This window comes from Pinus tabuliformis, chromosome J, assembly GCF_031772625.1.
Source record: "Pinus tabuliformis cultivar Carrire ecotype Pingquan chromosome J, CPIR1, whole genome shotgun sequence".
NCBI lineage: Eukaryota > Viridiplantae > Streptophyta > Pinopsida > Pinales > Pinaceae > Pinus > Pinus tabuliformis.
In genome coordinates, this window is record NC_142295.1 from 1,038,296,173 (window position 1) to 1,038,323,024 (window position 26,852).

A 26,852-nucleotide genomic window follows, 5' to 3' on the forward strand; every position below is an offset into this window, starting at 1 on the left:
GTAACCCACTTCTCTAACTCAAACTTTAGAAATAATACATCATTCAATACACTTAACCCCTAGGAAATATTTAACAACATTTTACAACGTTGACCTGACCTCAAATGTCCCATTATGGAAATGGGGTCTAAATTTTTCGATATTTTTCAAGCATATCATAACTTAAATTGGATAACATTGTTTTTTTCATCTCATCAAGACCTTTGCAACAATAAATTTTTTTCTCCAATTTGACTCCATCAAAAGATGTGGTTGATTAAAGTCTTGGTCAATCAAATTGCACCACGTCATCAGACCTTCCATGCAGTTCCTACGTGATTGTCCACATCATAGGCCACATGGAAGTTGTTGACATGTTCTTATACTGGGTCACATGTATCCACTATTGATTCACTCATATGACATACCCTTATAAACAAATTAACACTCATACATAGACATAGGCAGGTTAAGCAAGTGTGGGGCCCTCCCTAGCCACCTCTTCTCAAGAATAAAAGCTCGGGAGAAGCCACTAGGCATGACCTTGTCAGGGTTACATGGAAACATACAACTTGTGACAAGATTAGCCTCCCTCTTGACTTTTAAGCAAAAAAATTCATGCTATGTCGTGTTTGACCCCACCAAATAGGCCCCATGTGCTAGGTCACCCAGGGAATTAAATCCCATGAGTTCTACTATGTGCTCCATTCAATATACCCAGGGTTTAGGGTGATGTCACTAGTCTTAAATGTTGGTGTGATGTTATCCTTCGTCATGCCCTCCACGTTAGGAGCTATGTAATTGTGGGTTCCACTATACCCGACGTCGTGCAATTCACATAAATCAATATATGTACACATTAGACTCTCCAAAAGAGGTCACCCTCCTCTCGGCAGAGGAACAAAAATATGAATATGTAACTGAGGGTGCACCAATAAAAATAGGCAAAGTAATCGAGACATGATGTTATAGGTCCTCATAGATAGTGTTATCCAAGATGCATGCATGTAAAGTGATGTATGGCCCTCAAGCTTCTAGTCCATGCAAGATGCATTGAAGTGGACATATGTCCTCTTAACATGCCACATGAAAACTCCATAACAACCTCCAAATAAAATGTTTTATGTGCTAAGTCAAATATGTGAGGGTTCTCACTAATAGAGGTCAAATAATGCTAAGTGTAGTTGAAATATCCATGCAATAATTAAGAGAGATCACTTATGAGGGTGTGCCCTAGAAGATTGTGCCATGTAATTGCCTCAACCAATTATCAAATATAAAATATCTTCCATATGAAGTGTGCCCTTGGAAGAAGTGCCAAAATGGTCAACTAACTTCCCAAACCATTTGTAGAAGAGAAGGGTGCCCTCAAGAAGTGTGCTAATAAGGGTGGTGAGCTCAAATAATTTTTGTATCACGTAACTAATTTATTCTTTCTAGTGATAACCCCACCATGATAACAACATATTGATAGGATAAAAGCTCAACGTGGGACTAGGATGCATCACCAAAAGACTATTACATGATTAATACCTTATCAAATATTAAAAATAGGTTTGATCAGCAAAGATGTATATAGTACCCCACCCACCCCTTCTCTAACTCACACTTTAGAAATAATACACCATTCAATATACTTGGACCCTAGCCAATATCTAACAACATTTTACATTGTTAAGTCATACCACCTAGGGAAATCCCATCAAGGCAAAGTTATATTTTGTTTTGAATTAGCTCACAAAATATGGTTGTTCTACTCTTATATTTATTGAATATTGTTTTCTAGTTCTAGTTGTAGGTTATATTTCTTTGAGTGTGGATTTGATTTGAGAGTTAAAATTTAACATAAAATAATTGCGCAGAGAGGCGCTCTCCGACCTGGTATGGAAGAGATGTTGTCAAGCTATGTTATCTTATGTAAACATTTTGACTCGGTCAAATTACATAAAAATAAAAATAAATTAAATTAAAATAAAATAATAATAATAATTATTAATTATTAATAATGAAACTAACCTAGATCATTCTTAACTCTAGATATATCAAGCGTCGAGAGGAATCAAATATCTCGAGTTGCAAATATTTCTTCAAGTTTTGCACTCAAAAAAAGAGGTTTTCACCTTGAGAGATTTGATCCCTCTTGGCGGTTGATAGATCTAGAGTTAAGTTGGATCTAGGTTGGTAAATAGTAGATAATCATGAGATACACAATACATTCAATTTGAGAGAATCATATACATTTAATTAGGATGTGGATATCAAACTATAAGCCAAGATTGTCTTTTTTATTAAGGTAAATAGTTTTAATTTAGTCTAAGTGAATATTAATTTATTCTAAGTGAATATCACTTGTTACTTGTGCAGGCACAGAGTTTTTGTTTGATTTTTCTTTTGCTATTGAAATTAACAATCTTATTTAATGTGTATCTTGATTTATAATTACTATGTATGATGGTTTCCAACACAAAGGATAACCATATACACACATGGTGATAACTAGATCTTATATCGATTTTTTAGAACAATGTTGCTCCCCACAATTGATCAAATAAGCCATTGATTCAAGGTAATGGGTATTTGTTTTTTTATGGTAGCTTTATTCAAATTCTTTTAGTCTATACACAGTCTGAGTGTTCCATCTTTATTTTGCACAAATAAGACTAGTGCACCCTATTATGACACACTTGGCTTGATGTATCCGTTGTCCAACATTTCTTTCAGCTAATAGTTTCAGTTCCATGTGTTTTGGGGTAATCATCGAGTATATAACTTTAGATGTTGGTGCATTTCCTAGAAGCAATTATATGGAGAAATCCACTTCCATGTGTGGAGGTAATCAAGGGATCTCTTGTGTAAATACAACATATTGCTTCAGAACTTGGTGTTCTGGGTATTGGAGATCTTATGTTCTTTAGACTCTCCACCAATTTTCCTATCTAGAGCACATCCGATGCTACCTCAAACCAACAGATACACTAGTATTATAGGGACCTAACATGCCCCTCTCCTTCAAAAAAATGTTGTCCTCAACACTTGAGTACTTTTGGAGGCTTCTATATAAAATTCTCATCCTGCCATGTGGAATCTTCAAAAAGTAAGTTCTTCCACTTAATGAGATATTTTGAAATTGATCGATTTGTAACTTTCAGGTTCTCATTTCTATGACTGCTTTAGGCCCCAATATGACTTTTCCTTCTTCAACAAGATTTGGCAATAATGTTTGAACTGGGAGCTTCTCATTAATAGCCTTCTTTAAGCATGAAACATGGAAAATTGGGTGTACCCGGGAAGATGCGAGCATCTCCAATTTGTATGCCATAGTACCAATATTTTGCAACACTTTGTAAGAATCATATTACTTGGGTGATAATTTATTATCCTTCTTAGCTTGCTTGAATGAAATTTGTTTGTATGGTTGGAGCCTTAAAAATACCTAGTCACCTACATCAAAACTTCTTTCACTGCGATGTTGATATGCCTATTGTTTCATTGGATTGTACACTAGAGTGAGGTTATCCTTTAAGAGTTGAATAACTTGTTGTTGATGCTCAATGTGATATTCCACTGCTTGAACCTTAGAATTTTCTCTTAAAGATGATGAGATGGATGGTGGATGATACCCATAAAGTGCCATAAATGGGGTCATTTTTGTTGTAGTATGGAAGGAAGTGTTATACCACCATTAAACTAGAGGCAACCACTTGACCCATTGTGTTGTTTATCAGATACAAAGAAATGAAGATAACATTTCAAACATTTTTTCACTATCTTAGTTTGCCCGTCAGATTGAGGATGATAAGATGAGATAAGAGCTAATTGAGTACCAAGACAAGAAAATAATTCTTTCCAAAAATTTCCAGTGAAAATGGAATCTCTGTCACTTACAATAATCTTTGGGTTTCCATGTAGCTTTTGAATTATTTCCATAAATGGTAGCAATTATATTGCCTTTAAAAGCATGATATAATGCACAAAATTATGCATATTTGGTAATTTTATCAGCTACCACCATGATGACACTCTTTCCTTGATACTTGGGTAAACCTATGATAAAATCCATTTAGATCTCCTCCCAGCGCTGACTTGGAATGGCTAAAGGTTGTAACAGACCATGGATCTTAATTGTCTCAACTTTATTTTTGTGGCAAGCCAAACATTTTGCCACAAACTTATGAATATCATATTTAAGGCCATCCCAAAAAGAAATATTCTTGACCTTTTGATAAGTTTTTAAAAATCATTAGTGCCCTCCTAAGGGGTAGGTGTGCAATTCCAAAATAATCTTTTGTTTGAGTTGGGAATTCTTACAAAGATATAAACAATCTTTGTACCATAATGAATCAGTTTTCTAGATAAATGTATCAGATCTACTCAAATATTGCTGCAAATTTTGAATAAGTGTCCACACATCTTCGTCATTCTTCCATTCATCCCTTGCTTTAGTTATCCAATCAGATTGAATAATAGAAATGGCACAGAGCAATGCTTCCACATCCTCGTCCTTTCTTGAGAGTGCATCTGCAACAACATTTTGCTTCCTTTTTTGTAGATTATTTCAAAGTCATAACCCAACATCTTTGTGACCCATTTTTGTTGCTCTTCTAAAGATAATCTTAGTTCCAAAAATTATTTAAGACTATCATGATCAATTTTTATCTTGAAGTGTCTTCCCATTAGGTAAGGTTGCCATTTCTTTAGTGCATGTAGTATTGCCAACACTTCCTTATCGTAAATAGGTTTGTGTAAATACTTTCCCTTGATTGTATGACTTTCAAAAGAAATGGGTCTTCCTTCTTGCATTAAAACAACATCAATTACATTTCCCAAGGCATCACATTCCACAATAATGGTTTTTGAGAAGTCAGGTATAGATAAGACCAATGCTTGGTACATTTCTTGTTTAAGATGTTCAAAGACCTTAGTTGCTTCCAGAGTCCAAGAAAATGCATATTTCTTCAGTAATGTTGTTAGAGGCATTGATATTCTCCCATAATTCTTAACAAACTTGAGATAATACCCTATCAACCCAAGAAATCCTCAAAGATGATTTAGGGTTGTGGGGATTTTTCATTCCTTAATGGCTTTATATTTTTTAGGGTCTACCTTAAAACCCTCATGAAATATAATATGACCAAAATATTCCATCTCTTGTACTCCAAAGAAACATGTGGAGGTTTTTCATATAATTGTTTCTTCTTCAATAGTTTGAGCACCCTGTCAACATGTTGAACATGATCCTTGCAAGACTTACTGTATATTAGTATATCATCAAAAAATACTAACACAAATTTCAAATGAAGGGTTTGAAAATGGAATTCATCAAACCCTGAAATGTGGAAGGTGCATTAGTAAGGAAAAAAGGCATGACCAAAAACTCATAATGATCTTCATGAGTTAAGAATGTTGTTTTTGAAATGTCTTCGGTCTTCATTCTAATTTGATGATATCCTGAATCAAGATCCAACTTTGTGAAGTAAATTGCTCTATGTAATTCATCCAACAATTAATCAATGATAGGAATGGGAAATTTATCTTTAATATTGAGCTTGTTGAGCTCCCTATAATATAAACACATATGCCTTGACCCATCCTTCTTATGCATCAACACTATTGGAGCAAAGAAATAACTTTGACTAGGTTGAATTATAGTTGCTAACATTTCTGCAACCATATGTTCAATTTCACTCTTTTGGGCATAGGGATATCTATAAGGCATGATGTTTGGAGTAACACTTCCTCGAATCAAGTGAATAGCATGATCATAATCACAAATAGATAGGAGGCCTTTGGGAGTCTCAAACACCTTGGAATTATTTTCCAAGACTTTTTGTAGATTCTGAGAAATAGATGATTTCCATGTTTGAACGTCTAGTGAACATAATTGTGCAATTACTTCGTGAATTTATTTCTTCAAAATAATTTTCATGCCATTGGAGCTGATTATCTTCCCTAGTTTCCCTATGATACCCCTTGATTCAATTTCATTTCCTTCCCAAAAAAAAAATCACGAAACGTTCTTGAAAATTAAAGGTTATTGTCCCCAAATATTGTAACCATTTGACTCCTAGTACAACACAGCACCACCCATTGGAATGGTTAGCTTAATATAATGGCACTTTCTAGAGAAATTTATAGTTCCACCATTTGCAACCATCACTCTAAACTCTAGCGTTGGATATAGAAATCAATTCAATTCCTTCGATATCGTACAATGAATAAAATTATGGGCATTACCTAAATCAGTCAACACTATTACCTTTTTCTTCTTGATATAGCCTTTTATCTTGAGAGTTTCAAGAGTGGTAATCCTGCCAATATTGCATTACAAGATATGGTCAGATTCATTTCTTATTTCTCTAGGGTTGGTTCATGGTATATATCCTCTTCTTTTGATGTTTCTTGTTCCTTTTTTTCCTCCTCTTCATAATCTATGTAAAATAACTTCTTCTTGGCACACTTATGACCTTTAGTGTATTTGTAATCACAACTATAACAAAGCCCTTTTTCTCCTTTTTCCTCCAATTTTTATGGTGTCAACCTTGTAGGTTGTTGAAGGCTAGGAGCAGCAACACTTCCATATTTATATTTGTGAGTGGTAGTGTAACGACCCTGGTTAAAAATCCATCTAATAATGATAATAAAGGAATAATATGACCAAGGTCATGGGACCCATATTTCAAGTTGAATGTTGGGCAAAAACATAGCGATGGGGATCACTTGTGATTAATTTATGGCCATGGAAATTTGCAAATGAAGTGGCAAAGGTAAAGTGGAATTAATTGACATTTACTTATGAAAATAATGGAAAATAGGAGAAAAGGAAGGTGAAAGTTCACAAAATTGCATGCGAGGAAAATTGAAGGAAAATAGAGGAAAATGAAGAAAATATAGACCTCAGTGATAAAAATACTTTTAAGGATCAGTTCAGTCTTTGGCACTCTCATTTTATTCTCTCTCTCATACTCTTTCACACTTAGATTTTTTTTGGAGCACTCTTGGAGGATTCTCGTACACTTTGGATTTGGAGAAAGAAGGCAACAGAAAAGAAGCAAAGCGCAAGGGGATAGTGGGATCAACAATTATAACAGCTTTTCTTTGTAAGTACTGAGTTGCATGTATGATTTCCTTGCTATTTTTGGAATGCATGGTATATGCATGTGATTATTTGGTTATGATTTGTCATTGCCATGGAGGATTGCCTAGATTGACAATGGTTTTGCCTAGCCTTTCCATTTCCTAGATAGACATGATGTGTATTTTCCCATTTATTTTCATATTGGCGCCCATGTTCATTATGGTTGTGGATTGATTTATTAGTTCCTAGAGCCTTGGTTGGACAAATGATATGGAAGCCTTAATTGAATGATCAAGTCTAAGGGAGATTAGATCTGTTTGCAAAGTGATGAAAACCATGACAAGGATATAGATGGTATTCTAAGTCCATTGGTTCAGTTCAGTAACCTTTGGAGTTAAGTGTGGAACTTGTAAAAGAAACTTTACCATAATCCCAGAGAGCCCGTCAAGATGATAAAATCTCAAGGAGACGTAACCCACGATATTTGGGTGAACTCCTAGATTAAATTTGTTGTTATGTGTATATGTTTATTTGTTGCATTATATGTTTGTTATATGTGTTTAATATAAGCAAAAACAAATGGACTTAAAACACTTAAATAGTTTAAAAATAAAAAGACATACACGAGTTTCAAGTATTTAATTCCGCAAATGTCATATATAAGCTAGATCATTTATTTGTTTAACTGAGTGGGAGGTTCTTGTAAGCATAAAAATTTATCAAACCCCCCTTTCAGATCATGGAGTGATCTAGATCCTTAGTCCAAGAGTTGCAGAAATGTGGGCAGGCTCCATGAAGTCATTCTCCTCATGGATCATTACCTTGCTACGGGGTCCCACAATATTCACTAGTAGGAGGATCAATGTGATTCAGATACTGCGGATTGCAGAGGAATGTTGACGACAGAGGAGGAGGCTTACTAGTAGAGTAAAAAACAACACAATTTTCCCAATAGACAGTCGTAGACATAGTTGATTCAGTTCGTTTTTTTGGATGCTTCTCAATTGTAGATGTTGTAGTAACAAAATAAACAGTGAGAGGTGTTGCATGCAATACATTACACAGGTGCAGGATAAGGGTGGTTGATAATCCCTTTCTTGCGGAGAGGGAGTGTTGAAAATGCAACAAGAAGGTCTCAATTTTGATTTTTGCCTTAATCAAATTGAGGAAGTTCGAAACATTAGCATACAACTTAGAGGAGTTAATTGAGGTGACATGGCTCTTGTCACACAGTTAAAAATACTCAATTTGAGTTAATGAGTTGAACTTCAGTTCACTTCAGTTGATTCCTAAAACATAGGAGTTTAGCTTAGTTAATTCGAGTGAGGGACTTGAAGTTCAGTTGTGTGCAGTAGGTTCCTAAATTTCAGGAGCCTAGGTTGAGCTTATTTCAGTTGTAGCAATTTATTTCAGTTAAATTTAGCTATGGTCGGTTTAACTAGTTCTAATTGTTGGAGGAACTAGTGGAAGGTCAAGTTATGGAAGTGGAACTTAAACCACACACGGTGATCATACAAATAACTAATCAATCAGCCTAAGTTAGCTCATGTGTGTAGAGAATTCAAATTACCCAATTGAGATGGAGCTTTCAAGGCAGTGTACTATCAGTTGTAGACTATTCTGAAGTGTACAAGTGGTGCACGCAGTTAGAGGAAGGACCTAAAGAAATTGCACAATCCATATGAGGGAATTTCCCAATTAATAGAGGCCTAATTCCTCAAGGAATAGTGCAAGGAATTAAGAACTTGGAGGGCTAGAAAATTAGCTAAGTGTTGGCAAAATTTAGTCAAATAGGCAAATGAATATACTATACACTTGCAGGTTGTTCTTAGGCTTAAGCAAGCATATGTATTTCATATGTATTATCTGATTAATGCAATATAGGTCGGAAGGGGTTTTGAGAAGTTGATTTCCTCTAGATAAATATTTATGCATTTGTGATGTTTCTTTTTCATGTCTGTGATTTTTGTTTTAAATGGTGAATTAACTTCTACATATCAGTAGAGTAGCTTCATGTCTTGTGATTTAGTAAATTTCATGAGCAGTTTCAAATCTCACATTAATTTCTACACTAGTGTAAGCTTAGTAACAATAATTAAACTATTTAAACACCAATGTTCAAGCATCCACAATTCCTACTAGTATCAATTATCCACCTCCTTCTCTTTGAACAACTCTACAAATCCTATTGTAATTTATTCATTAGAAATCATCGCAAAACATTAGCACTGAAAGAACCTTTATTCCACTGACATAATTTATGGCAGAACCCCATTGCTAACAATATGACTTCATAGAATTATATTCTTTCTCTAAATCACATATTAACAAGTACAAGCATAATGTTAAATGGAATGTCTAGATATTTTAATAGCTTTCAAATTTATACGCGTCTATTAATTAAACGAAGTCTTTCGGTAGAAATCACATGAGAGATTTTTTTTGCCGACGTGTTTGGAACCAACAACTGTGGTTCATCATCATCTATTAATGTTAAATAGAATGAACTATCAAAATTACTAATTAGCAACAACACTTGGACTTTATATAAACACAATATAGGTTTGCAAAGGCGGATAGAGCAATGATTCCATCCAAAGGTGCTACTGTACAACCTAGTAGTGGGGAGATGTGTAGGTGTTAGATGTAAACATTTTATATTGCAGTTTTGTTTTTATTAATAAAATTTTAGATAAAAGAAAATTAAAATATACATATCACATTAAAATATATAACATATATATAAATAGTAGTGATATATTAAGATCCATTTTATCATACACATTAAAATAATGATTCCATAACTATATTAAAATTAAATTAATAGGCACATAAATATTTAATACTTATAAGATAACAAGATTCTTAACCATGAATATTGGATGGATGGATATTATTAACTTCTACCATGGATATTATTAACTTCTAAATAAGTTTTGTTACAATGCCATGGGCCAATACCATGGCTTATCAATACCACACGCCTAAAAACTATAACTCATTTCAAAATCAAAATGTTTTATAAATATTTTTATTTATTTTATTTTTATACCATTTTTAAAATTAAAACTCGATATTTACAATAAACTTGCTATATAACAAGATTCTTAACCATCGATATTCACCTTATTTTACCATAGATATTATTAACTTGTAAAGAGGCTTTGTTACAATATCATGGGCCACTACCATGGCTTATCAATACCACTTACCCAAATATTGGTTCAATTAAAAAATAATAAAAAATTGCTAATTATCTAAAAAAATAAAAAATAAATAATAATTACAATGATAATTATCATTGGAGATTTCCGAAAATGAACCATGTAATGTTTTTGATCCTAGACCAAAGAGCTTTAAGAATAAACTAGTGCTAAAAAGGATATTTATAAAAAAGAGTTTGAAGTGAACTATATAATGTTTTTGATTACAAAACCAAGAACTTTAAGAATAAGTTAGTGCTAAAGAGAGTATTTATAGAAAGAAGTCAAGTATTCGTTTGATTAAAGATTAGCGAGGAATAAATTTGGTAAAATTAAATGTTATTAGAAATAAATATTAAATTAGAAAAAATAACTAATGATTAAAACCATAATTTGGCCAAAATTAAAAAGTATAAAATAAAATAATTAGTAATAAATGTTAAAATAGATAAAAATAAATAATGATTAAAACAGTTATTTCACCACAATTAAACAAAGTCACACAAATAAATTAAATAAATTAAGAATTAATGGAAGGAATGACCAAATTCTGGTAAGTCCAATTCTAATAAGGTTATATTGAAACATTAGAAAGTAAATTAAGAATTAATTAAATAATGAAGTAAAAATGGTTTAGAAATTAACGAGAAAACTAATATTACTAAACCAGTTTTAAATAAATTTAATCACGTTTAATTATAGAGGGGGATGTTAAAGGATGAGGATCAATTTAATTTAAATTAAATAAGAAATATAATCTACGAAATAAAGTTAAAGAAGACCTCCAATTCGAAATGATGATTTTTTTTGTAAATGATTATAAGATTTATGAAGGTGGGGTGGGAGTGGGGTTGAGGTGGGGAAAATACCACCAAGGGTAGGAGAGAGGTAATTAAGGGAGCGGCAAGAATCACTCATTAATGGGTGAGATGGTAGATGACTAGTTTTCAGGATTGGCTAGGGTGAGAGGGGCACGAATCACTTATCAGCTGAAATGGTAAATGACCAGTTTTCATGATTGGCTAAGTATGTATCCATCCTCATAAAACATTTGACTACCTCAAATTACATAAAACTAAAAATAAAAATAAAAATTAATAAATATAATTAATAATAAAACCAACATAAATCCATTTTACCTCTCCGATCCACTAAAATCGGAGAGATATCAATATTTTTTAGATGCAAACATCTTTTAGAGTAAAAATGACTAGTTTTCACTGAGAGGGGTGGGGAGGAGTCGGAATCACACATCAATAGGTGAGATGGTAGACGGTTAGTTTTCGGGATTGGCTAAGCATGTATCCATCTTCATAAAACATTTGACTGCATCAAATTACATAAAAATAAAAATAAAAATAAAAATTAATAAATATAATCAATAATAACATCAACATAAATCTATATTAAGTCTTGATCCACAGAGATATCAATATTTTTTAGATGCAAATATTTTTTAGAGTAAAAAAGACCAGTTTTCACCGAGAGAGGGATGGGGATGCGCGGGAATCACGCATCAATAGGTGAGATGGTAGATGACCGATTGGCTAAGCATATATCCATCCTCATAAAACATTTGACTACGTCAAATTAGATAAAAATAAAAATAAAAATAAAAATTAATAAATATAATTAATAATAAAACCAACATAAATCCATTTTACCTCTTGATCCACCAAAGTCAGAGAGATATCAATATTTTTTTATATGCAAACTTCTTTTAGAGTAAAAATGACTAGTTTTCACAAAGGGAGGGGCGGAATTACCCATCAATGGGTGAGATGGTATATGACCATTTTCAAGATTGCCTAACATGTATCCATCCTCATAAAACATTTGGCTACCTCAAATTACATAAAAATAACACTAAAAATAAAAAGTAATAAATATAATTAATAATAAAACCAACATAAATTCATTTTAACTCTAGATCCACCAAAGTCGAAGAGATATCAATTTTTTTAGATGCAAACTTCTTCTAAAGTAAAAAGGGGTGACATAGTGGAAGGAGGCCACGATTTTGCCTGGAAAATAGTAAAAATTTCAGTATGATTTTGACAAAAATCCGACCAAAATTTTGGGAAATCTGGGTTATAGCGATCAAGCTTCATAATTATGTTCACATTTGATGCTGCACTTAGTAATCCTAAAATTAAAATGGATCTAGCTAGTTAATAGCAACGGTTCATAAACACATAGGTGAGAATAAGATTATAAATAAACACTTTAACCTGCACAGTAAATGTATAAATATATAAATCATACCATCTGTCACGATCTCATAAACTTAATCTCATAAACTTAAAAATGCAAAATAAAAAAATTTTGTAAGGTGGTCAATTCATCACTTTCCTTCACCCTAACTAAGTAGGTTGACCATTAACTTACCCTCCGCCAGGTCTCTTCCACATTTACCTATATGTATAAACATAATCACACTGGCCCACCCCAGCTAATACGCCTGCACTCTGTGAATACATATGTCAATAATATATATATATAACACCCTGACATAACTTAGGCCTTTAAACATGGTTTTATGCCTTCGAATATTTGAGAATGGAACTTTAATGCATTGGAGTACTGACTGTCATGACCGGCTTGACGTGGACGTGGTGAGCCAGGTGGTGAGCAAGCGGTAACCCAGCTCACCTTCTTCATGGCCAGATGGCTTTCAACCCACGTGATGGCATGTGACTTGCAATGGGCTGTCCCACACTGGGATTCGCGCCATAACCTCCCGCCTAAACCTACGATGGAGATCTATCAACCTCATCGGACGGCTCTGGTTAATCTAGGGTTTGACAACCAATATTTATTCAGCGGGATTGTCGGATTTGGTTCATTTGCAACCCACCGTAGCTGCCGAGCTCTCGCACCACTGCTACAGACCTCTCTGCAACTATTCCGATGCCTATCTCACAGCTTAGGTAAGGATGGCTCTATTGAATCTATGATCATGTTACAGTTAACTTTCAGGCATGTTTTGCTCTCTGAGTAGTCTATATTCTGACTGTGGCCGAATGCCTCTCATGGGGGTTTTGTGCAGGCCTTCCACCGCTTCTCCTACCGCGTGCAGAAGGAACTGGGCGTTTAGCGAAGTTTACAGGTATGCCGATACTGGCTCCTCATTGGTTTTGCTTATCGATACACAGTATGTCATGACTTCTAGCTGAGACATAGTTTATGGTTCGTTTATCTGTCTCAGGTCCGATTTATTTATCTCAGTCCTGGTTACGCTTATACAGGCGGCCTCTCCATGCCGGCCTGTCCCGCGTGAACCCTTAGGGTTTAGTTAGGTGTTACTTGTGGCTTTCATGCCAATTACTGTATCTCTGTATATTTGATTCGTCTTGGCCCTCAGGCTTTAAGAAAACACCGAATGTATATTTTAGAACAGTTCTCATGAAGTTTAACGTATCTGTGAACGACTTTGTTTAGTTTCCTTTATTCCGTGGTTTACCACTGACTTCTATGCCGGACTTCTCACAGCTATGACAATGTTATACAGTTTCCCTTAATGGATATTTGCTTCTGGTTTTCAGATTATGACAATAGTTCCAAATGGTTATATTACTCTCACATAGTCTGTTCATATGGTCGATTCACGTTCTGGGTGTTCTTTTATATGTTTATATTTCTGTCTATTTAATAGATCCGTGGATTTAAAGAGTTTACTTCAGTGCATATTCATACAGTAGTAATATTGGGGTTTCTACATGTATTCAGTTCATACAGACGGTACCCATCTCATGTAAATATATATGTAAGGCGGCACTGAGATAATCCTGCGCTCGGGTGATGAGCGTAGCGTTTACCTCTTCCGCGACAGTCGTTTACAATGACCTTAATGCCAGTATTACTGTATGTTTAATTTTTGCAGCTCATAAATTTGATATTGTTGACTTATCTTGTAATGAGGGATTTGTTACCGGTTTTGTTAAGCGTAGCTACTACCGGGTCCTTCATTTAGAAATAGAATTTCTACTCGAGTCTGCTAATACATCTTGCTTATTATAACCCTTATTCGGTCTGTCGGCATGATTTCACTTGTTATAACCCTCTTCCGAGTCTGTTAATATGATTTAGCTTGCTTTGTGTTCTTTTACTGTACACTGCTATTTTAAGATTTTGCTCCGTAATAAGGTTTCACTACACAGCATTACGTTTGTATAATGGTTCATGTTTATACAACAGGGTGTTTATGCCATGCCGCCTGGCATATATTTATATGTATACAACATGTTGTTTTCGGCCATTGAAATATATGTTTGCAGCATTTCGTTTCGGCCTTTTTATATATATAATCACAGCATTTCGTTTCGGCCTTCTTATATATATTTGCAGCACTATTTAATAGTTTCCCTACACAGTCACGCTCACTTTCATTATCTTTGGTTTATGTAACGTCACTATTTACATGCGAGCACTAATTCTGTGCTAACTAACTGTATTATCTAACTTGGGTTCTCACCAAGCATTTCTAGACCTTTCCTTGGTTCTGTTTACTTCTGTTCTCTAATTTACCTCACTGACATTGATACAGTTCCATACCTTTTCATTCACTCTAAGAACTAACTCTGTTCTGAGCGTATGATGACGACTGCACAACTCTAAGTTATTAATACAGTGTCCATAGGTGACCATAGTCTCACATTAACATGCATAAATATTTCAAGAACTGTATTCATTCATTCAGATTGACATACTACAGTAACTAAAGACAGTAAGACAAGTTCTGTGTCCTGTCTGTCTCCTTCTGTACCTGCTCTTTATTTACTAACTATATCAGAGATTGCATACCTGGTTATTCCCGCTATGATGTCCTTATTTGCAGAAGTCACCTGCAATTGTTTTCTCTTATCCTCCCAACCTTGAGATCAACTTCGTTGGATTCTCCCCCCGAGCCGTCTTGCAGGCCTGCAGCCCTCAACAAGACTCTTGCACCTATGTGCTAGGTTATCTGGTCATTACCAGACTTAACCTATTTTCTTACTCTGTTCTCTCATGGAATTTCTCCCTCTGCTTGTTCCTCAACAACCCAGAGACTTTTCCTTCCCAGGACTTTTCCTTGGGTGAGAAGCAGTTGCATCAGTTTCATAACTGATTCACTAAAAATAGAAATTCTCCTTCAGGAGGCTGCCAGCATTTCCAAGAACATATCCATGTAAAAATAATTCAATAATTAACTTTCTTTATTAATAATGTTATTCAAAACCATGAGTAACCACTCAACACTTTTACCACAGTAATTATCCAGATTTACAAGTTACCGGGGTCATTACATCTCCCCCCCCTAAGATTGGACATCGTCCCGATGTCTACTCTCATTAAATAAATGTGGGTAAGTTTTTCTAATGAGTTCCTCGTCTTCCCATGTAGCCTCCTCAGGCCCATAGTGCTGCCACAGCACTCTAACTTGGGTAATAACCCGTTTCCGCAGCCGCACTTCTCTCCGGTCGAGAATGCTCTGTGGTTCGACCAGGACCTCGCCTTCCGGTTCGACCTGCAAACCACCAATACCTTAAATTAGTTTTTTACAAAATATAGCTGCTTAATAACACAACCGGATTAATTCTTACCCGCACATCTTGCCATCGAATAACATGTTTAGAGTCATATACATATTTCTTTAGGACAGACACGTGGAACACATTGTGAATCCTGATGTGACTTGGCATGGCAAGCTGGTAGGCCACTGGCCCCACTCTAGCCAAGATCTGAAAAGGTCCAAAGTATCGTGGAGCCAGCTTGGCGCACCCACTCCACTGCAGAGTGCTCCTCCTAGTTTGGATCCTCACAAACACATGATCACCAATCTTATATTCTGTGAATCTTCTTTTTCTGTCCGCAAAACTTTTCTGTCGGTCTTGGGCAGCTTTTAGATTAGCACGCACTCTTTTCACCAAGTCTTCCATTTCTTTAAGCATTTCTGGTCCCAAACTCAACTTGTCCTCAGGTCCACCCCAACTTGAGGGTGTGCGACATTTTCGTCCATATAGGACTTCAAAGGGACTTAGCTGAGTCGAAGTGTGATACCCATTATTATACGCAAATTCGACCAGATGTAAATACTCTTCCCATTGTCCTGGTTTCAACATTACATACGCCCGCAACATGTCTTCCAACACCTGATTAACTCGCTCAGTTTGGCCATCGGTCTGTGGGTGATAGGCCGTGCTAAAATTCAACTGAGTCCCCAGTTCAGCGAACAATGTTCTCCAAAAAATGGAAGTAAACTTCACATCGCGGTCTGATATAATTACCTTTGGCAATCCATGCAATCGAAAGATATTTTGCATAAAAAGGTGAGCGATTTGCACCGCCTTGTAAGTGGACTGCACAGGAACAAAGTGCGCTGCTTTACTCAATTTATCAACCACTACCATGATAGAGTCGTTACCTTTCTTTGTTCGGGGCAACCCAGTTATGAAATCCATGGAAATGGTTTCCCATTTCCACTCCGGAATAGGCAAAGGCTGTAGCAGTCCAGCGGGATGCTGATGTTCTGCCTTTATTTGCTGGCATTCCAAACACCGTGCCAAGTACTCAACCACTTGTTTCTTCATTCCTGGCCAATAGTATTCCTTCTTAAGCGCATTGATCATCTTCTGGTACCCCGGATGACCAGTGTAGTGGCTGATGTGAAACTCATCCAAAATCAGCCTCCTAAGGTCATTTGAATCAGGTACAAATATTTTCTTATTAAAACACAGCATTCCAGCACTGTTTAGTGTGTATCCTTGCTGTAATCTTTCCTTAACAGATTGCTGTACTTGCTGTTTTAAGTGCTGGTATTCAGAATCAAGACTAGCTGCTGTTTTTATTTGCTCAATTAGTGAATTCTGCCATTTGCTGACGGAAAGTTCACATAAACAGTGAACCTTCCGACTTAATGCATCCGCCACTCGGTTTTCCTTGCCCTTTAAATGCTTTATGTCGAAATCATACCCACTTAGGAAATCTGCCCAACGTCCTTGTCTTGCATTCAAGGTAGGTTGGCTGAAATAGTGTGTCAAACTGTGATGATCTGTTAACAGCAGAAATTTCCTCCCTAGGAGGTAGTGCCGCCACATTTTCAGCGCATGAATGACAGCTGTTAATTCCAGATCGTAAGCAGAGTATCTCTGCTCATGCTCCTTCAGCTTCCTTGATTCATATGCTATTACCTTTCCTTCCTGCATTAATACTCCTCCCACACCCTCCTTGCTTGCATCGGTGCATACCACATAATCCTTATTAGGATCAGCTATACTCAAAACAGGTGCAGTGGTAAGTAAGTGCTTCAGATGGTAAAAACTCTGCTGACATTCTGATGTCCACTTAAATACTTTCCCCTTTTTCTGTAGGGAGGTAATAGGATAGGCTATCCTAGAGAAACCTTCCACAAACCTCCGGTAATAGCCAGCTAATCCCATAAAGGATCTGATATCAGCAACATCCTTGGGTATGGGCCATTCCATAATGGTTTTTATCTTTTCCGGGTCTACAGCAATTCCTTCTTTAGTAATCACGTGTCCCAAGTACTGAATCTTCTCCTTGAAGAAATCGCATTTGTTGAACTTAGCGTATAGCTGATGTTCTCGAAGGGTCTGCAACACCAACCTAAGGTGCTCTTCGTGTTCCTGCTGGGAGTGAGAGTATATCAGAATATCGTCAATAAATATCAGCACAAATTTGTCTAAAAACCGATGAAACACGCTGTTCATCATACACATGAAGGTGGCAGGTGCATTGGTCAAACCAAAAGGTAGCACTACAAATTCGTAGTGCCCATAGCGTGTCCGGAAGGCAGTTTTGGCAATGTCCTCATCTTTAATTCTGATCTGATGATAACCAGATCGCAGGTCAATCTTGGAAAACACTTTTGCCCCTTTCACTTGATCAAAGAGTTCATCTATCCTGGGTAAGGGATACTTGTTTTTGACCGTGAGCTTATTCAGCTGTCGATAATCTATGCACATGCGAAGGGTCCCATCCTTCTTCTTCACAAATAATACTGGAGCTCCCCAGGGTGATACACTGGGACGTATATATTGTTTATCCAACAGCTCTTGAAGCTGCATTTTCAACTCTGTTAACTCTGGTACGCTCATTCGGTAGGGTGCCCGCGATACTGGTGCTGCTCCCGGTATTAGCTCTATAGTGAAGTCTATGTCCCTCTTTGGAGGCAGTCCCGGTACCTCTTCAGGAAAAACATCTGTAAATTCCTGTACCACTGGAATATTGCCTAATGCGGACATCTTATCTTTCTGGTTTGCATAACCAACTTGTATGGCATAGATCTGACATTTCTTTCTCATACATTTAGCTAACTGAGTCGCAGTGATAGGTCGAATCTGGACAGGATGTCTAATTCCCTGCATTTCCTGCTGCTGCCCCAAATCATCCTTGTAGTATATGGTCTTGGTTTTGCAATTCACCAATGACCAGTGCTTTTCCAGCCAATCCATACCAATAAGAATGTCATAAGAACCTAATGGTAGTACATTCAGGTCTGCTGTTACGGGCTGTCCAGCTATACTGAAAGAACAGTTATTAACTTTAGCTAAAACCCGTCTTTTGGCCCCCGTAGCTAACTGGACCAACCATGGGTTTTTGAACTTTTCCGGTGATAGCTTACAATGTTCCACTACTTTTGGACTAACATAACTTAAAGTAGCTCCTGGATCAATAAGTACAGCTACAGACAGGTTTGAAATCTTACCTTCGAATTCCACCATGGAGGGTTGATATTCCGCTTGCCGGTCCTCTAGGGCTGCATTAATTCTTGGTACGCTGCGCGCCACATCCCCAACAGTTGAGGCTTCATGGATTTGAGATATTTGATCAGCTCCTTTACGCTGTGGACAATTCTTAACGTAATGCGGTCCTCCACACCCCCAGCACTGAACTGGAGGTCTGGTTCCCTCAATCTCTGATCTGGCAGGTGGTTCGCTGATCCTACTCTCGCTTGGCTTAGTCCGGAAGGTACCTTTATTGGTGTTTCTGTTAAACTGCCCCTTTCCAGCACTTTTACCGCCATTTCCACGGCTGCCTTTGTTATTTCCAGCAACTCTGTTGCCTTTTCTTTCAGTCCATCTTTTGTTTGAAACGTCTCCTTTTTGTTTGTTCTGCTGGTAACAAATTCTAGCCTTACGAATTGCCTCATCCATGGTTCGGGGATTGTCAAACTCAATCCGTTCCCTTATATAAGCCGGTAGGCTGCTCACGAACCTCTGAACCTTAGCCTTCTCCTCCTTGATGTATGGCACATAGCGAAGCAGGGAAGTGAAGCGATTTATGAATTCATCCATGGACTGTTGTCCCAGTCGCAAGTCATGGAATTCCCGTGCCTTCTCATCGTAGAAGCGCTCAGTTAAATACCTCTCCTTAAAGTATTTCTGAAATTTTTCCCAGGTTATGCTTTGTTCACTTACTCCCTTCACAATTTTAATTTCTTCCCACCACAAGGTAGCTTTGCCTTGTAGCTGGAAAATGGCCAGCCGCGCCTTCAGATTTTGGTCATATTCGTATAGTTGAAAATACTTATTAATATTAATTAACCAAGCCTCCGCTGCTTCTTCCTGTTCTCCATCGAACAGTGGAGGTTTGATTTTCCGGAATTCTCCCTGTAATTCCATTTTCTGCCTCTTTGAGGTTTGCTGTTCTTGTACATTATCAGAATGATCTTCCTGTTCATCTGAACCCTCAGGTGCATAATCACGTTCTTCAGTTCCCCTTTGCTGTTCTGCACTGGGGTTGGCTAAGGGTGGATTTTGTTTATCTGACAGGCTTTTCAATATCCTTTCTTGCTCCATGGTCAATCGCGCATTATCCTCTCGCAGACGGGCCATCTCACTTTTCAACTCTTGCACAGTTTGCAGTATTGCCAGATTGGTGCTGCGTGTCTCAGCACCAAGCTGTACCCACAGCTCAGCATTTTCTTGAGGGATGCCACCAGCTCCCGGCATTTCCTCCATCTTGCTTATTAACTGTTAGCAGCTGGCTGTCTCTGTATGAATCTCCTAATTGGTACACAAGAAAATCAGTTAGATGTATTGTCTTTTCTCATATATACATTAGGTAATCTTTGCTGTTCCAGAGGCCACAGTTTTGAAACCTGGCTCTGATACCACATTGTCACGATCTCATAAACTTAATCTCATAAACTTAAAAATGCAAAATAAAAAAATTTTGTAAGGTGGTCAATTCATCACTTTCCTTCACCCTAACTAAGTAGGTTGACCATTAACTTACCCTCCGCCAGGTCTCTTCCACATTTACCTATATGTATAAACATAATCACACTGGCCCACCCCAGCTAATACGCCTGCACTCTGTGAATACATATGTCAATAATATATATATATATATATATATATATATATATATATATATATATATATATAACACCCTGACATAACTTAGGCCTTTAAACATGGTTTTATGCCTTCGAATATTTGAGAATGGAACTTTAATGCATTGGAGTACTGACTGTCATGACCGGCTTGACGTGGACGTGGTGAGCCAGGTGGTGAGCAAGCGGTAACCCAGCTCACCTTCTTGATGGCCAGATGACTTTCAACCCACGTGATGGCATGTGACTTGCAATGGGCTGCCCACACTGGGATTCGCGCCATAACCTCCCGCATAAACCTACGATGGAGATCTATCAACCTCATCGGACGGCTCTGGTTAATCTAGGGTTTGACAGCCAATATTTATTCAGCGGGATTGTCGGATTTGGTTCATTTGCAACCCACCGTAGCTGCCGAGCTCTCGCACCACTGCTACAGACCTCTCTGCAACTATTCTGATGCCTATCTCACAGCTTAGGTAAGGATGGCTCTATTGAATCTATGATCATGTTACAGTTAACTTTCAGGCATGTTTTTCTCTCTGAGTAGTCTATATTCTGACTGTGGCCGAATGCCTCTCATGGGGGTTTTGTGCAGGCCTTCCACCGCTTCTCCTACCGCGTGCAGAAGGAACTAGGCGTTTAGCGAAGTTTACAGGTATGCCGATACTGGCTCCTCATTGGTTTTGCTTATCGATACGCAGTATGTCATGACTTCTAGCTGAGACATAGTTTATGGTTCGTTTATCTGTCTTAGGTCCGATTTATTTATCTCAGTCCTGGTTACGCTTATACAGGCGGCCTCTCCATGCCGGCCTGTCCCGCGTGAACCCTTAGGGTTTAGTTAGGTGTTACTTGTGGCTTTCACGCCAATTACTGTATCTCTGTATATTTGATTCGGCTTGGCCCTCAGGCTTTAAGAAAACACCGAATGTATATTTTAGAACAGTTCTCATGAAGTTTAACGTATCTGTGAACGACTTTGTTTAGTTTCCTTTATTCCGTGGTTTACCACTGACTTCTATGCCGGACTTCTCACAGCTATGACAATGTTATACAGTTTCCCTTAATGGATATTTGCTTCCGGTTTTCAGATTATGACAATAGTTCCAAATGGTTATATTACTCTCACATAGTCTGTTCATATGGTCGATTCACGTTCTGGGTGTTCTTTTATATGTTTATATTTCTGTCTATTTAATAGATCCGTGGATTTAAAGAGTTTACTTCAGTGCATATTCATATAGTAGTAATATTGGGGTTTCTACATGTGTTCAGTTCATACAGACGGTACCCATCTCATGTAAATATATATGTAAGGCGGCACTGAGATAATCCTGCGCTCGGGTGATGAGCGTAGCGTTTACCTCTTCCGCGACAGTCGTTTACAATGACCTTAATGCCAGTATTACTGTATGTTTAATTTTTGCAGCTCATAAATTTGATATTGTTGACTTATCTTGTAATGAGGGATTTGTTACCGGTTTTGTTAAGCGTAGCTACTACCGGGTCCTTCATTTAGAAATAGAATTTCTACTCGGGTCTGCTAATACATCTTGTTTATTATAACCCTTATTCGGTCTGTCGGCATGATTTCACTTGTTATAACCCTCTTCCGAGTCTGTTAATATGATTTAGCTTGCTTTGTGTTCTTTTACTGTACACTGCTATTTTAAGATTCTGCTCCGTAATAAGGTTTCACTACACAGCATTACGTTTGTATAATGGTTCATGTTTATACAACAGGGTGTTTATGCCATGCCACCTGGCATATATTTATATGTATACAGCATGTTGTTTTCGGCCATTGAAATATATGTTTGCAGCATTTCGTTTCGGCCTTTTTATATATATAATCACAGCATTTCGTTTCGGCCTTCTCATATATATTTGCAGCACTATTTAATAGTTTCCCTACACAGTCACGCTCACTTTCATTATCTTTGGTATGTCCATAGGTGACCATAGTCTCACATTAACATGCATAAATATTTCAAGAACTGTATTCATTCATTCAGATTGACATACTACAGTAACTAAAGACAGTAAGACAAGTTCTGTGTCCTGTCTGTCTCCTTCTGTACCTGCTCTTTATTTACTAACTAGATCAGAGATTGCATACCTGGTTATTCCCGCTATGATGTCCTTATTTGCAGAAGTCACCTGCAATGGTTTGCTCTTATCCTCCCAACCTTGAGATCCACTTCGTTGGATTCTCCCCCCGAGCCGTCTTGCAGGCCTGCAGCCCTCAACAAGACTCTTGCACCTCTGTGCTAGGTTATCTGGTCATTACCAGACTTAACCTCTTTTCTTACTCTGCTCTCTCATGGAATTTCTCCCTCTGCTTGTTCCTCAACAACCCAGAGACTTTTCCTTCCCAGGACTTTTCCTTGGGTGAGAAGCAGTTGCATCAGTTTCATAACTGATTCACTAAAAATAGAAATCCTCCTTCAGGAGGCTGCCAGCATTTCCAAGAACATATCCATGTAAAAATAATTCAATAATTAACTTTCTTTATTAATAATGTTATTCAAAACCATGAGTAACCACTCAACACTTTTACCACAGTAATTATCCAGATTTACAAGTTACCGGGGTCATTACACCATCAATATCTCAATCTTAATGGTCTGAGTTCGAGTTTGGCAGTGGACTCAATCTTAATGGTCTGAGTTCGAGTTTGGCAGTGGACTCAATCTGAGTTCGAGTTTGGCAGTGGAAACTGGTAAATAAGAGCAGAAGAAATGTGCAAGAACGTCAATACTGCGCCAAACAAACAAACTGAGGTAAGTGAATAAACCTTTATTTGTTTAGGGTTAATATTTGATCTTTGATTAATATGTTGATCCCGGCGATAATTTTTTTCTCCTATGCTAAATTTTTTTAGGGTTTATATTTGATCTTTGATTAGATCCAGAGGCTGGCGAGCATGCTTTTTCTCCTATGCACTACGTAATGCACAACTATACCCGCACTTCTTTGTTTCAAACCGAATTGATCACATTTTTTGTTTCCGCACATGATCTTCAGTAGTTCTTGAACTCCATTGTGTTATGCACTTTTCGTACGATCATGCATTTGCTTGGGCGTTAGGGAGGGGAACATGCATGTATATATCTATAGAATATAAAGCACTTCTCAGTGTTTATTCAAACTAATAGCAAAACCCAAAGAAATATATTTAGCTGGTAAGTTATCTGGTGATTTATAAAATTCTACTCATTATTGAGTGATTTTTAGTAAAAATACAGGTGGGATTATTGTAAATCGATTTCAAATCCGGAAACTCTGCCAGAGTTGTTGATGAGATTTACTTTTATATTGCTTGTTAAGAAGTGTATGAATGCCAGCTTCCAAAAATTTAAACAGTAACACAAAATTCTACCAAATATCTTTCCATTCTCATGAGTGTCTGTGGCTTTGTGGCAGAAGCAATTCGCGGTTGCCATTTGCGGGTACAATCAGCGGCAGAGGAGCAGTATTCCGAAAATGGAGACTTCAGGAAAGAGCGACGGAAAGGGAGGGAAGAATGGAGCAGGCTCAAGGAAGAAGCGAGTAACGAAAACAGTGAAGGCCGGATTGACCTTTCCAGTGGGGAGGATTGCCAGATATCGCGGTATGCCAAGCGGGTTGGAGCTGGGGCGGCCGTCTACCTTGCCGCTGTCTTGGAATATCTCACCACCGAAGTGTTGGAGTTTGAGCAAAAAAGCTGCCCGTCGTTGCAAGAAGACCAGAATTATCCCTCGCCACATTATGCTAGCCGTCCGATCCGATGAGGATTTGGATAAACTTTTCGAGAATGTGACCATCGCCAGCGGTGGAGCGATCGAAATCATTCATTATGCTCTCTTCTCCCAGAAGTACATCGAGAAAGTGAAGAATGGGAAAGTGAAAAATGTTTATGCGCCAAATTGATGTTTTTTATAAGATCACTTTTTCTTCCTCTGGGGGCATTTTGTTTTCTAATAAAGCCCATTTGGAACTTATTACTGAATACTCTATAGATATCTATATATAGGTCTTAAATCAATTCTGTTTGTAGTGTGCCCTGTTCAAATATTGTTTTATGTATAAATTCCTTTCGAAGGGTATGGGAAATTAAGCCCCAGAGTTTGGGGTTCCAAGTTTGCTGAACTTTCGAGGATTTATAGGTTTACAATAACTCATTTTGTTGTTTTATGTTACATTACTATTTACTACGTTTATTATTGTTCCAAGTCCTTTATTTCATGACTGAATTATTTAATTCATTATTGTCTGTAGGTTTTATGTATTCAATATGTTGGTTCTTAAGTTTTTTTTTTGTTTTTTTTTGGTGCTTTTTCTTTCTTTATTTTTTACTCCAGGCTTTTATTGTTTAAACTATGTTTAAATGTTATTTTTTAAGTTTTTGGACTAATATAATTAACAACGTTTAAATTAATGTTGAATTGTTTTCGTGTAAGCCTAATAGTTAGAACTTTGAAGTTGTTTGTTTTTGGTAATCTATTATATGTTAATAGTTTCTTTTTCATTGTATTTAAGAGTATATTTTTATTTAGCATTGAATGGTTTTTCTTTAGGCCTAATAGTTAGAATCTTGAAGTTGTTTGTTTTATATGTTATTAGTTTCTTTTTCATTGTATTTAAGAGCATATTGTTACTGTTAATTGATCCTTGGTCTTTTACATGGAAGACCAATAAGGGTTTTTGTTGTTGTTGTTTTTGTAAAATGTGTATGATTAATCTACTATGACCAAACTGATAATTTTTTAACTCTCATCTTAATGTGGTGCTTTATCTAATTAGTTGATTCTTAAAAGTCTTATGAAATCTTGAGATGATTAGGAATCTCCACTTCAATGCTACTTCTTGCTTCAACCTAAATGTGGGTGGATTAGTTGGTAACTTCATTGAAGGATTTGTCATTTTATATATGCCCATTGGTTCCAACTCTAAAGAAATTCATCATTGGCTTGGAATTTATAATCTACACTACTATAGGAGTCACCTCTTAATATAGTAGATTCCCCATTTCTACTGAAATTACTTAGTTATCTTCTTAGGAGGAATAATAGTAATTATAAATTTTTATAATAGTGATGCTTGAATAGGGAGTGAAAGAGGAGACATTTTTATGATCTTATGCTAGAGCCTTAAAGAAGAAAACAAATGTCAAATAGATTTTGTGACCATAGGGATGCTAGCTTTTTCCTTATAGACCATAGAAATCTATTGGAAATTTAGGTGAACTTATTTATAATAAATTTAGGGATGATTGTAAATGAGCTATAATATGTGTATTCCATTTATGACATTTTTTATTAAAATATCTATGAGTATTAAGTTTGTAGTCATCATTATTTTAGGCTTTGAGTGAAGCCCCACAATATAAGATATCTACATGGTAAAATTTGAAGAAAAATAGAAATCCCAAAAAATCAAATTATCTCATAAAAGAATTGGAAGTTGGAAAAGGCTCAAGGAAAATAATGGATAATTTTTACCACAAAACCCAAATTTATCATAAAAAGAAAGGGCAATTTAATATATGAGTCATTAGCATCCAACGTTCTTAAAACACTTACAAAACCCACAATTTATTCATAATTAGTTTTTTTAGATACTAGATTAGTGGAGCCCAACATACATAAGTGTTTAGAAAAAACACAATTCAGTCATATAACTAGGTTTTGTAGAATAAAAAATCATGGGATATCTACATAGTAAAATGAGAAGAAAAATAGAAATCCCAAACCATGAAGTTCAAATTTAAGAAAAAAGGGACTCAAGGGACTCATAAGGAAAATAATGGGCAAATATTGTTCTTCCCAAATTTTACTTGGAAGACATGCATCCTCACATCTACAAGTCTTTGGGTTGTATATGTACTGAGTGGTTCTCTTTGTTGGATATGAAATTTCCCTGGTGGAGGTGCAATACTATACACATAATTATGATTTTTAGTTTTTAAGCTTTGGTTGCAAAAAATACCTTTAAATAGACTGCATTAGAGAAGAATACCATTGGACTACATTAGAGAATAATACCATTGGAAAAACATGGGTTGTCAAATTTGCAGCTCAAAATTTCCAATGGTATACGTACTATTTTATCACAATTTTATTTTAATTATTTATTTTATTTTATTTTTTTAAATGTAATTTAACCAAGTCAATTGTTTAGATAACATAAGGGTGGTAGGAAGGGTAAAGGTTTTGTACAACCCTGATGGAAAATTGAATACAAGGTATCCCTCGGGATTGAGCTCAATGAC

General features: G+C 36.5%; 2 long non-coding RNA genes and 1 pseudogene across 2 annotated transcripts; all 3 read left to right on the forward strand.

Moving 5' to 3' along the window:
* The first annotated feature begins 13,090 nt into the window (after positions 1 to 13,090).
* On the forward strand, positions 13,091 to 13,806 carry LOC149230434 (uncharacterized). Its single transcript, XR_016247371.1, has 3 exons — positions 13,091 to 13,187; positions 13,307 to 13,366; positions 13,466 to 13,806. It is a non-coding gene; the product is annotated as an uncharacterized LOC149230434 (long non-coding RNA).
* Positions 13,807 to 20,993: 7,187 nt separating this feature from the next.
* Positions 20,994 to 21,694, forward strand: LOC149230435 (uncharacterized). The gene is made up of 3 exons (XR_016247372.1): positions 20,994 to 21,075; positions 21,195 to 21,254; positions 21,354 to 21,694. It is a non-coding gene; the product is annotated as an uncharacterized LOC149230435 (long non-coding RNA).
* A 1,646-nt stretch (positions 21,695 to 23,340) lies between these two features.
* On the forward strand, positions 23,341 to 24,511 carry LOC149230436 (putative histone H2A.1 pseudogene; annotated as a pseudogene).
* The last annotated feature ends 2,341 nt before the right edge of the window (positions 24,512 to 26,852 follow it).